Source organism: Nomascus leucogenys, chromosome 1a (assembly GCF_006542625.1).
Source record: "Nomascus leucogenys isolate Asia chromosome 1a, Asia_NLE_v1, whole genome shotgun sequence".
In the NCBI taxonomy this organism is placed as follows: domain Eukaryota; kingdom Metazoa; phylum Chordata; class Mammalia; order Primates; family Hylobatidae; genus Nomascus; species Nomascus leucogenys.
In genome coordinates, this window is record NC_044381.1 from 13,016,335 (window position 1) to 13,028,847 (window position 12,513).

The window sequence follows — 12,513 nt, forward strand, 5'->3', positions numbered from 1 at the left end:
GGAAAATCAGGAGAAACAACAAGTGATGCAAAAGGCTTCCAAGGTTCTGTCCCTTGCATTTTCTTTACAAAAACAAATGGTCCTCATCTTTCTGTTGTTATTGTTGCTTGGTTTTGATTTGTTTTGTTTTTTGTTCAGTCAGCATTGTGTTCTTAAGCTATAGAACTCTTTTTTCTTTTGAGAAGCCAAAACAAACGTCCTTGAAAGGTGTTATTTTAGATTTGTGTGTGTATGTGTGTGTGTGTGTGTTTTTACATAATAGTGCTTTTTGACTTTTGGAATTCTGGGGATTTTAAGAAAAAAGCAAATGTAAAATATAAAATGACTTATACATTATTACCAAGAATAGTATTTATTGTCACATTTTATAAATGTTTCATTGCCTGCCACAAGCTTTTAAGGTTGGCATGATTTCCGAGGACTTCGGTTCAAAATTTAGGTAAGGCTCCAAAATTCAGAGAAAATGTCTGTAATTATACAGCTCATGGTCATATTTCTTTCATAAAAAATAAAGTTAACTCTTACTTCTCTTTAGTGACACTTATCTGTAACTAGTACATAGACACTAAATAGTTTATGTTGCTTTCTGTAGTAATTAAGGTCTGTACAACAAAATACAGTGGCAATAACAGATTTGGTAACTAGGTAAACCTGAATTAGCAGCCCATATCTACCACTTACTAGCTGTATTCCCTCGGGAGTGTTACTTTTAGTTTACTCATTTGTAAAATGGAGATAACATTGTATATCCTCTGGAATTGTTAAGATTAATGACATGTCAATGCTTAGCACAGTACATGCCACACAGTTCTCAGTTATTATTCTTAAATGTCAATTCTGTTTCTGCATACTATTCATGCTTATGATTCCAAATAAATAATAATTCATACGTGCATTCCACTGCAATTCCTTGTTTGTTTCTTAAAGCCTTCAAAGAATTGCTTTTATATACAAGGACATAGAAATCTGCATTAAAATAAGAATCAGCAAGGCATGAGGTTTCTGCTAAGAAATGAAGGTCATGGGTTTTTCTTTCAGCACAGATTTAAGAGAAACCGCTCTAAGCCAGAAGAACTCCACTGCTTTCCCCTCTGCTTTGAGTTTAGAGGCAGGCAGGCTTGTAATACAGAACCCTGTGCACCACAGGGTTGGTTTGGCAGGCAAGCCATTTGCTATTTCTGAAGCATATATGTTGCTTTCTGTTTCTAACACGCCAGAGGCTCTTCTCATTGCCAAAATTTCTCCTTTGTCAAGCTCCATAGGAAACTGATGTAGTCCATGCTCAAAAGACATCCAATAAAAAGCTATGAAGCTGCCACTGATTCACATCTCCACTGGAGGGGGACAAAAAAAGAGTAGTTGCAGGATGTCAGGTCAGTCTTAAAAAGTTGTGCTTATGTTATTACAAAAGGCTAAGAATTCAGCTTTTAAAATATCCCTCTAGGGATGGTAGCTCTGTGAAGGAATGGAAGATGCCATTGAAAAAAGGCTACTATCTCTGTCTCGCTTTTTTAATCCCTTTATAGTTTTCCTGAAAGGTAATATCATGCTGTTGTGAGATCTTCTGGCAGAATGTGGGTTTCCGTTTGTGATTTATCATCAATCATTTTATCCCAATAAATAAGAGCAGATAGGGTTCCATTTCCCACCCCCACGAAAAGACCACAGACACATCCATTTTAACCACTCCACGTGTAAAAGCCTGGAAAGCAACAGTACTCCAATAAGTCATTATCTTTATTGTGAAAACATTTCAGTGCTCATGAGCCTGATCTTATCAAAGCAGTATGTAGAAGTTTACGAATTGTTCATGGCCATTTTTTCTTCATATTTGGGAGGAAAATGCAACCACACTTTCTAAATGTGTTTTGTATTAGTTGCTGTACAGGAAAATCTGCTACAATAAAAATACTTCAGAATGCTGAGGTTTAAATGAGATTGGAAAATATTTCTCTTTTATTAAGGGTCCATGGGTGAGAAGGCTACAGTGGCAGGGGCCCATACCCTTCTGTCTTCCTCCCCTGCCATTGCCCAGGGTATCAGACACACCTTTGCGGTTGAAGCTGGAAGCCCTCATGATTGGGTTCCAATAACATAGGGTAGGAAAAGGTATACCACAGAAAACATTTATGTCCATAAAACTAGGAAGTTACCTCCATCGTTTTCACTCACACCCCTTCTTGCCCTAACTTATTCACATCTCCTCAGCAAGGTGCAGTGGAGTTTGGGAAATAAAATCTCTGGTGGACAGCCACATTCTCAGCCAAATCCTGATCAGGAAATAAGAAATGAATGTTGGATTACTGAAAATAAAATATGAGGATGGGTATTGTTGGATATTCGACCGTCTCTACAGTGAATATGGTCTGGGAGACTATGCTAGAAATTCTCCCCTGGGAAATTTAATTGCAGTCCTAGGAATATCTGCTTGCAGAATATCAAGTTGCCTTAGTCTGGAATGTTGAAGGTGGCAAACTTTTGGATTAATGAGCTGACAGACTATAGGGGTTTGATATGCTTCTTACCAAGTTTCCTCTTACACATACACACATACACACACGCACATGCACACGATGAGGAAGGGGAGAAAAAAAAGGTTTGTGCTGATGTAACTAATTAAAGAAAAAAAAGAACATAGGTAAATTTTCCATCAGATTTTAAATAAATGCCATTGTTAGTGGAGATGGATTTAAAAGTATTAAAAGTACATCTGTGAACCACATGTCATATGCAACTGCAGTCATATGAAGGAGAATAGGTAACCAAAAACAAAACAGAAAGGATTATGTGCCCTTAACATACTACATTCAACTACAGTCTTAATAAACCAGAACAGTTGCCAAAAAAAGAAAAAAGAAGAAAAGACTGTAACAACCCATCTGACTTTGCCAAACTGAGAACTAGATGGAAGAATGATGAGGGAAAAAAAAGCAGCTTTCCCTCAAGTGCAGAGAAGTTACAATTTTATCCAGGCAGAGTGAAAAATTCTGTCCCCAGCCTTTGTCAACAGCTCTTTCTCACTTGCATTGGGAGACTCTGCCAGCCTGTGTCACTGCAGGGAATAGGCATGTGCAGTGCTTCCTCACTCCCTGGTGTGCTTACATATCTTAGGAAAGCACTGAGAAAAGTGCCAAGACAAGGCTTACCATGCTAAGAGTGGGGGTGTTCATGAACTATAGTGTTAAAAGGAGAACTTCAAACTGCACCTGACTCTATATTTCAATCAAAAAATCCAAAGGGATAGGAGAAGATAAGACCTAATTTCAGGCCCATAAGACATCATCAAAGAACTTTGAACATAATTTGCAAATTGACCGACGAGTAAGTATTTTATATATCAACCTGACCCTCTTATTGAAATCTGGAAGGAGAGTTACTAGCGCCCACATGGATGGTGATAATTATGTATATGAACTAGTTTTGAACTGGACAGATCTTCTGAACTCAAACATAAAAACAGAAGCAACAACAAGCCTATTAATGGAAGCTATGGAAAAGGGGATGATGCCTTGATGATTTTGAAGATGTACATATCTTTAGAAAAAACTCTATTAATACCATTAGGGAGCTACAAAGAAAGAGCACCTTGAATTAAAAACAGATACAATGAGAATTGACAGGAAGGTGGGAAAGGAGGAAGGGAGGAAGAAACACAGAAGAGAGAAAACCTCTCTTGGGGGTGATGAACTTTATATCTACTTCACTTTACTTCATTATGGAAATGAAGAAAAATCTGAGTCTAACATTTGAAAGGGTTTTGTGCATTCCAGTGGAAAAAAAAAATAAAAAGCAGTTCTCTCTAGATATATCCTAGGGCTGAAAAATGTTTGAATTTCAACAAGTAGAAAAAAAAATCCTGAAGGCATTTATAAAGAAAAAAAAAAATAGGTTAGCTACAAAGAAAAAAAAAAAAAGACCAGTTTCAGAAGTCTATTTCTTGACATGAAACACAAAGAAGACACTGGAATTTTAAGGGGCAAAGTTTAGGATCTAAGAGGTCCCTGCCTGAACAAGTTGTCATTCATATGTAAAAAACTCAGAGAAAAATGCTCAGTTGCACAAGGACTCTGGAAATACTCTCCCCTTTGTAAGAAGATTATTGCAAGAGCTAATGTAACTGACAAAATGTCAAACAAAATAAAGTATTCCAGTGGGAAAGCTGTTGTGACAGAATAGGCGTAAAACAATGGATTGAGAACATGAATTAATGTGAACTATCTATCCATGTTTAAAGGGCAGTGACATGTAGTCAACCTGCTTCGGCTCTTAGACCTTTTCCTGGTTCTCCCAGATTAGTCTTTCCATGGTTTTCTCCTGCTCTATGATGGTAGTTTGGCAACAAGCTCAAAATAAATGATAGATAGATAGATAGATGATAGATAGATAGATAGATAGATAGATAGATAGATAGATAGATAGATAGATAGATAATTTAGTAAGGCATTGAATTTCCTTACCTGAGTACTAAACTAGGCTCTCAACCATGTGAATTCCCATTTTTACTTTGAATGTTTATAAGAAATTCTTCTTTGTATGCATCATATATTAACTATGGTTTCAAATCATCAGGATCCTTGAATTCTTATAGGGGCTTTGAAACACTATTTGTTTGATGGGCATCAAGTGCCAGGAAATCAATGGACCAGACCTCTAAAAACTGCCCTCCATGAAAACAATTATTTTTGACTTGGATTTGAAAGTTTTTGAAACTGTAGGTGATCTCCATTAGTCCTTCCTGATGATGTTAATCATGTCTGGAATGAGATGTATGTTGTTTGGTGAAGGCTGGTAGTTGGAGAGAGCAGGCTGACAGTGGGGAAGACTGAGCAATGTATATGCAGTATAAGGTGAAAATATATACACATGCATTGTACAATTTTGCTTCTTGCTATTGAGTGTGAGAACTGGAATGATCCTGTGTCATTGCCAGACACCGTAAGAACAATGAATTTTCCTAAAGTTCTCTAGCCATACTGATCACTTTTTTTCTGTCATTCACTAGAATGCAGAACACATCACGACTATTAATGTAGCAGTGAATGGTCTGGCATTGGGTGGGGGAGGTAAAAGAAGTAAATGGTATAAAATGATGGACAATGAGTACTAAAAGTGCATATTAAAATTACTGTATAGTTATATGCAAAATAATATTTACTTATTGATTATAAACTGAATGGAAAAATAATTTTAAAGATTTCATAGGGTATATAAAATTCTAGAATTCAAATTAATAAAATTCTCATAATCTAGGTCTATAATTGACTAGACCTGTGTTAACTTAGACTTAGAAATAAGGAAGGTATTAGCAGAAGAAATTAGGCTAAGTACATTATTTTGAAAAGGATAACTTTACATTGTCTTTAATCATTAGTGATACATAGATATAAGTTTGTATTTCATATACTGAAAGACAGCTATGGCTAGGTTACACAACATTTATAACTTCCACATAACCTACATGAAACACCAGAAAACAAAACATAATTTCTCTGAAGAAAGTCAAAAGAGAAGGAAGTGGGAAAAATAGTGTAAGATGAGAAAAATGATTGACAAACCACTTGTGAATATTAAACAATAAATATAAAAGGATTGACAATGTTGGAATTTTCCCCAGTCTTGTGCTCCTGGAAAATAGCACCAGTTAAGTAATCCCTGATCATTTTATGAAAATGGTTTATAGCAAAGAACCGCCTTTCTCCATATAACTTAGATAACAGTCTAAGGTATTTTTCCCCCATACAATTTAGATAACAGTATGACCCCCTTGTAGTCCATGAGAAGGCCAGATGTAGACCCTTTAAATTCCCAGTGTTTATCTCATAAATGATTAGCTGAACTATTTATCCTCAAAACTATCTAGACATAGATATAAACATGTACTGGTTGGTTAAAAACTACCTGTCACCTGTAAAAGCACACCACCTATAACTTCTCTGTTCCTCTCTATAAAGTCTAAGGCAAAACCAACCTGTGAGACACTCCCTAAAAGGAGATCTATTCCGACTAGTTTACAGATAAATAAGCACTTATATAAACTGAATATTCTTAAGATTCTCAGAAATTAACGAAATTGAATTTCTAATACTTTCAGTGTGGAAAAAAGTATTCTTATAGAAACGACTAAACTCTATGTTTAGTCGTTTCTATAAACTCAAACGTTTCTAACTCAAATGTTTCAAGAATTCAAGTTCACATAATTTAGGTAAGTCTTTGGCAGCAAGACTAATTTAATATTGCTCTTTTATCAAAAACAGGGGATGTCTTCTGAGTTATTTGGGTTAACATGTTTTTATTCTACTTGGGTATGTTCACCCTAAACTTGTACAGGTTTACTCATCAAATAAGCTTGCATTACATATAATAGATGTCTAAGATGATTACGAACTGTTTAATCAAATTGAATCATTATTCTGACAAACTTTAATTCAACAGTTATTCTGTTTTGTAGCACGACAATTGGTTTGAAGATATTTTCCAAGACAGTTAGTAACTTAAAACCTTAGACTTATGTTAAATTAAGTTACATAATGGGAAGTCATTAAATATCTAGATTATTTCTAATAAAAAAGGTACTGAAGCATAATTATGAGCTTATATACTTTTTTCTCTTATTTTTTATGGTACAGAGAGACTGTATACATATCTGAAGGAAGTGTATGGCTATAAAAAGTTGTAATATGTAAGTTGTAAGAGTAGCTCTGCTAGTCTGTTACAAAATGCTGGTATATAAAAGATAGTTCATAACTTATCCACCTCATAGATTTTCTGGGAAGTAGAAGCTACTGTGGTAAAAAATTATAAACAATGTAGGTAAGAGAGACTTTATTAGGAGCAATTGTGGCCAAGAGGAACAATTTTATATGCAATGTATGGAAAAATAAGACAACTTTGTTCTCATATAAAATGACTGGTTTGTCCAGAATAAGAGAGAGGAGAGTGTGTGAAAAAACCTAAATGGATATAGAAAGTTGTAGAAGGTTCATGGAAAAAGAATTTCATATGTCAGGCTAAGCCTTGATGGATTTATTTAAGGTTGTTTAAGAAGAGCTTTTGTATTAAAATAATACTTATACAAAATTAGATTTGATTTTCTTTCTGTAAAACTGACAAAATTTACATGTATTATTGGTCTTAAGAGTTTAGAAAAGGTTTTTCTTTACCTTCTGAGTAATCTGACGAAAATACAAAGATACTGTGTCTTATCAAAATAGTTAACTGTGTTATGTGTTGACTTTACCATGTCCTTCATTAGTTAAAAGAACAAAGTCTTTCTACTTTTGATCAAATTTCATGATAATTTCTAACATTTTGCTGTCCCCAAATCAAATTCTAAATGATATGTTTTGCATCTAAAACTGTCTTTAGGATTTCACGGTGTGCATGGAAAATCACAAAAAATTTACTTTATCACTTTATAAAAGGAGAAATGCTAAAAATAGTTATGTTTATTTCACGTTTTGAATTACATAGGAAGCATTGTAAAATCAGAAGAGATGCTTAGCCTTCCCTAGGTTAAATCAATATGGGTAAAATATTATTGTTATAAAAATTCCAGAAACTACAGGCTGTGTGGTAAATTCCCAGGGAATCATCAATATCCTTACTGTCCATATATTTTTTTCTATTTATGAGAGTCCCAGTACTGCTTTGCCTGATTTTAGACAAAAACAATATGGTATTTTTCAGTCATAATTTCAGTCAATTTTTGAAAAATATTAACCTGATTGTAATTTTATTTCTTTAACAAATTAAAGAATTCAAAATCCAATAAGTTCTAGGGCAGTGGTTCAATTGAGGACTCACATCATTTAACATATGAAGTTTAATTCATGTGTTTAGGACTTACTCCAGGCTTACAGAATCTGTTTTACTTTATAATCTTGATATATTCTAACTTGATATATTCTAAACTGGATATAATCTTGATATATTCTAATTTATAATCTTGATGTAATCTTTATAATCTTGATATACCACGTTTGGTATATTCATGGTACATTAAATTTAGGGAAATTTGATGTTATATCTGAGTATTGTTTTCTCTATAAAGATATGGCCATCCATTTTCATATATTAGATTTGTATTCCTTTTTTGAAAATAGGCTTTTTCATTATGTTTGCAGATATTTTATCTAAAATTTTTTTGCATTGACTATTTTGTTTTCCATGCCCTAGAAACAACCATATATCCTTATTAGTGGAATTTTTTGTGTAATTAACTCACATCAGATCTTGCACTTCTAAAAATTATTAGTAATAACTTGACCACAGATGCTTTCATCTACAAGTTGTTTTATTTTACTCTGATCCCTCCTTGGAAGTCCTTGCAAATCTGTCTTAGAGATCCAGGACTCTATGTCAGGTATATGCTTCTTATGGCATTGCTTAAAATACCATTGAAATCATACCAATGAATTGAATCAGGATTTCAGCTCCAGTGAAGAAACAGATGTGTTCAGAAAACTGCTAATCTAAGATCAAGCAAATTAAAAATTAATTACATATGAATGAATGAATGAATGAATGAAGAATAATTATGGGCTCTGCATGGGATATTGCTAATATGTTAATATTCTATTTTCTGGATATTAATAATCCCTTTGTATTTTCTCTTAATTGACCTATAATTCATACCAAGTTATTAAACTGTGCTTTTATAGAGAAATGAAACATTCATTTTTTCCTTCCTTCCTGACCCCTCTGGAATTCAGAAACTTATCAGGTATTCTCATTTTCATGGCAATATAATTATTTTCATAGGATCAATAAGCATCTACTCTTCTTATTAACAATATATAATTAGAAAAATTGATTATGCAACCCAGGTATTTACTGGAATATTTTATTCGAGAATGATACTCATTTTATCAGACTGCCCAGACACTTGTATGGAGTGACCAATTTGGCCTTAACATTTCTTTCCGCTTGACTCAACTGTAGACTGATGTTTTCCTGACTCTAGGCTCCTGGTTTCTATATTCTTAGAGCATTGTCTTTATAAAAACTTATGGTGAGATTCAAAAGATGATATCCAAAAGACTGGCACTTTGACATGCTGAGAAGCCTTAGAAGCTGCCTCAGCATCAAGGTCCCTCTAATCTAGTCTTATTCTCCCACTCCAAGAGCAGGAAGGAACTCTAAAATGTTCTTATCTCCATCCACTGAGGAATGCGAACACACCTAGATGGATGTTTACACAAGATAATGCCTGCCTCTTGGGGCTCATTCAAGTTCCAAAGACAATCCTTTGCAAGTACACTTCTGTCTCCTGAGTCCATTTATTCTCCCTAATAATTATTTACTAGGTGGTCAGTCTGAAAGGGCTAAGAACACTGGGTATTTTTAAGATATTAAGATATTAAGCAGCCCACTCTCACTTTGAATCAATCAAACTCTCAGGGGAGTTTCTCTTAATAACTCACGGGCATAAGGGCCTTTACTTGTCTCAAACCTTGTTGCCTGGTTAGTTCTTGGAAAGTTTAATTCCAGGAGGGACTACCTGGTGTCACAGATTAACAGAGCTGACTAGTGGTCCCTCACAAACTTGTGGGATACTGGAGGCACTGTACATGCAAACACCATCCTTAACTATCTGTGGCAACAAGAGTCTTTTGCTATCTCAACCTATTTCTTGGAGTAAATTTTTGGGGGGATCAGAAGGGACTGCATATTCTGTACCCACTTTATAAATGACACTTAAATCCATGGTATTCTAAGCCTGGAATGAATACCACCTCTGTGGCTTTCTATGAAAAAAGAAAAAAAAAAACTTATTTTTGAGTTTCCTATGGAATAAACAAATTGGCTGTATTTAAAAGAAAAAAAATACTTGGAGCACTCTCAGCTTAAACAACTATCTTATTGGACCTATGAAAAGAGACAAAAGAAAGATATAGCCTTAGAAATTCCCTTGGCAAACCAAAACCAAAACTAAAACTAAATGAAGAAAAATACCCAGAACTCAGATTTAAAACAGAATTAATTAAAATCCTGCCTGCTTTGGATCCTCTTTGGTATTTACAAAGAAGACACTCCAGCCTGTAGTCTAGTGGCTAAGATGGCCAAGATTCCACACTTTCACTGATGTGGCCAGGGTTTGATTTCCAGTCTGAGAACTAGTCCCTTGAAAATGTAAATCTTCTAACTCAAAATGTTTTTAAGAAAATAAATATTCATTAAAAAATCGTGGTACCCATTTGTTTTGTAATCCTTTCTATCCTTGTAGATTTTATTTTGTGTTTTACTAACTATTTTTTAAATCTTCCACTGTGGGGCACTCAAGTTGTAGTAGGCCTTTGTGCGCAGGTGGTCAGCTGAGAATCTGACACCTTAGGAAATAATGGCAGATGCGAACACATGAACACTGTGGGGAACAACACACACTGGGGCCTTTTGGAGGGTGGAGGGTGGGAAAAGGGAGAGTATCAGTAAAAATAAGTAATAGGTACTAGGCTTAATACCTGGGTGATGAAATAATCTGTACAACAAATCCCCATGACACAGTTAACCTATGTAACAAACGTGCACTTGTACCCCTGAACTTAAAAATATAAAAAGGAAAGAAAGAAATATGGGTTGTATTTCGTTTGCAACCAGTGAAACTTCCTAATTTATGAGCTGTCTTTGGGAGTGGTCTGGATCTTGAGAGTTTTGCAGCTTTTGCTCCCTCTTTGGAGGCATTGTTTAAATCCATAAAGGGCTTCTTGGTTTTAGTTTCATGTGTGATTGTTTTTGTTTTCCGTCATCTGTTTAAGCATACCTTTGATTTAAAACTTTGGTATATATCTACAATGTGATAGTTTTCAGTTTGTCTTGTTTCTTCCACTGGGCCAGAGAAACAGCCTCGCTCCATCACTGGAAATTGACCCTGTGAGGGGAGGAGGAGGGCCCCTCACAGGTGACAAGGGGAGGCACAGTTCTGCAGCAGCCATTCTCTGGGCTTCAGTGAAAGGCCGACTGCTCCCAAGATGGAAAGCTTGCTACTTGTATATTTAAAAGGATTTTTAAAAAGCAATTCTTTGATCTGCTTAATTAGAAGTAGATCTAATTAAGATCTAATCTAAAAAGTAGGCTTAATTAGAAGCTGATATTCAGATGGCCTGGATGTCCTGGTGCTGTGGCCAGTTGTGCTGATCCCAGAGCTTCTTGGGGGAAACCTACAGGTGGCCAATAGCATGTCATGGACTTTTTCATGGGAAGATCTTATTTAAAAATGGATCAACTGAAATATCTAGAGAATGTGGCTTGTGCCAAAGAGGGACAGAGAACAAATGCACAGAAATATTGTCAGCTTTGCATGGTGTCTCCAGAACTTCACAATTATCTCTACGTCGAATTTATTGCTACTCTTCCTCTTGTTTTACGTTGGTTCTTTATTGAGTGGTAAATGGGGAAAAAAAAAGTTCTAGTGCAGTTTTTCAACACATCATTAGATTATTTGAATCCAGTATAGCAGCTGTTGTCGCCTTACTTGTGAGTGATGCAGTTGGTGTTCTTTATATCTGTTCGTTCATGTCGAGTATTGACACTTTCAGATTGGTACACGATGCTTTGCAACCGAAGTCCAGATTGTGTTACCATAGTGCGCAGTACTCAGGAAGCTGTCTACCCACTACATATCTTTGTATTTATCTATTATGCATTCTGCTTGGTATTAATGATGCTGCTCCCAGCTTTCTGTTGAAGAAGATTGCATGTGAGTTAGGAAAGTCCGATTTAAAAGTATTTATGCTGCACTTTACTTTTTCCTAATATTAACCATGCTTCAGATGGTTGGTGGAGGCCTTTTATATTATGCCTTCCCATACATTATATTAGTGTCATCTTTGATTACTCTAGATGTGTATGTATCGGCTTCTGAAATAGAGAACTACTATGATCTTCCGGTCAGAAAGAAAAGACTTATTCTCTTCAGCCACTGGTTACCTCATGTCCATAGAAAAAGAAAAATCTTCATTTCCAGAGTGAATAAACTTGAGCAATGTTTGCCCTTTTGGACTTTGGCACCTACACTATCCATTTATTCCTTGTTCACTGCAAAATGTACTGAACTTTCACAGATACTCTCAGAAGGAGCCAGTAGACACTGATATGGTTTGGCTCTGTGTCCCCACCCAAATCTCATGTTGAATTGTAATCAACATTTGGGGAGGGACTTGGTAGGAGGTGATTAGATCATAGTGGCAGTTTTGCCCTTGCTATTCTCATGATAGTGAGTTCTCTTGAGATCTGGTTGTTTAAAAGTGTGTAGCACTTCCCCCTTCACTCTTTCTCTCCTGCCACCATGAGAAGATGTGCTTACTTCCCTTTCACACTTCCACCATGATTATAGGTTTCCCGAGGCCTCCCCAGCCATACCTCCTGTACAGCCTGTGGAATTATGAGTTAATTAAACCTTTTTTCTTTATAAATTTCCCAGTCTCAGGCAGTTCTTTATAGAAGTGTGAGAATGAGCTAATACAGACACTGCATGTAAAAATGCAAAATGCCAAAAAAACCTAAGAAGTGTTCCTA

General features: G+C 35.4%; 1 pseudogene; it reads left to right on the forward strand.

The window, feature by feature from the left end:
• The first annotated feature begins 407 nt into the window (after nt 1-407).
• Nucleotides 408-12,089, forward strand: LOC100595256 (annotated as a pseudogene).
• Nucleotides 12,090-12,513: the final 424 nt, after the last annotated feature.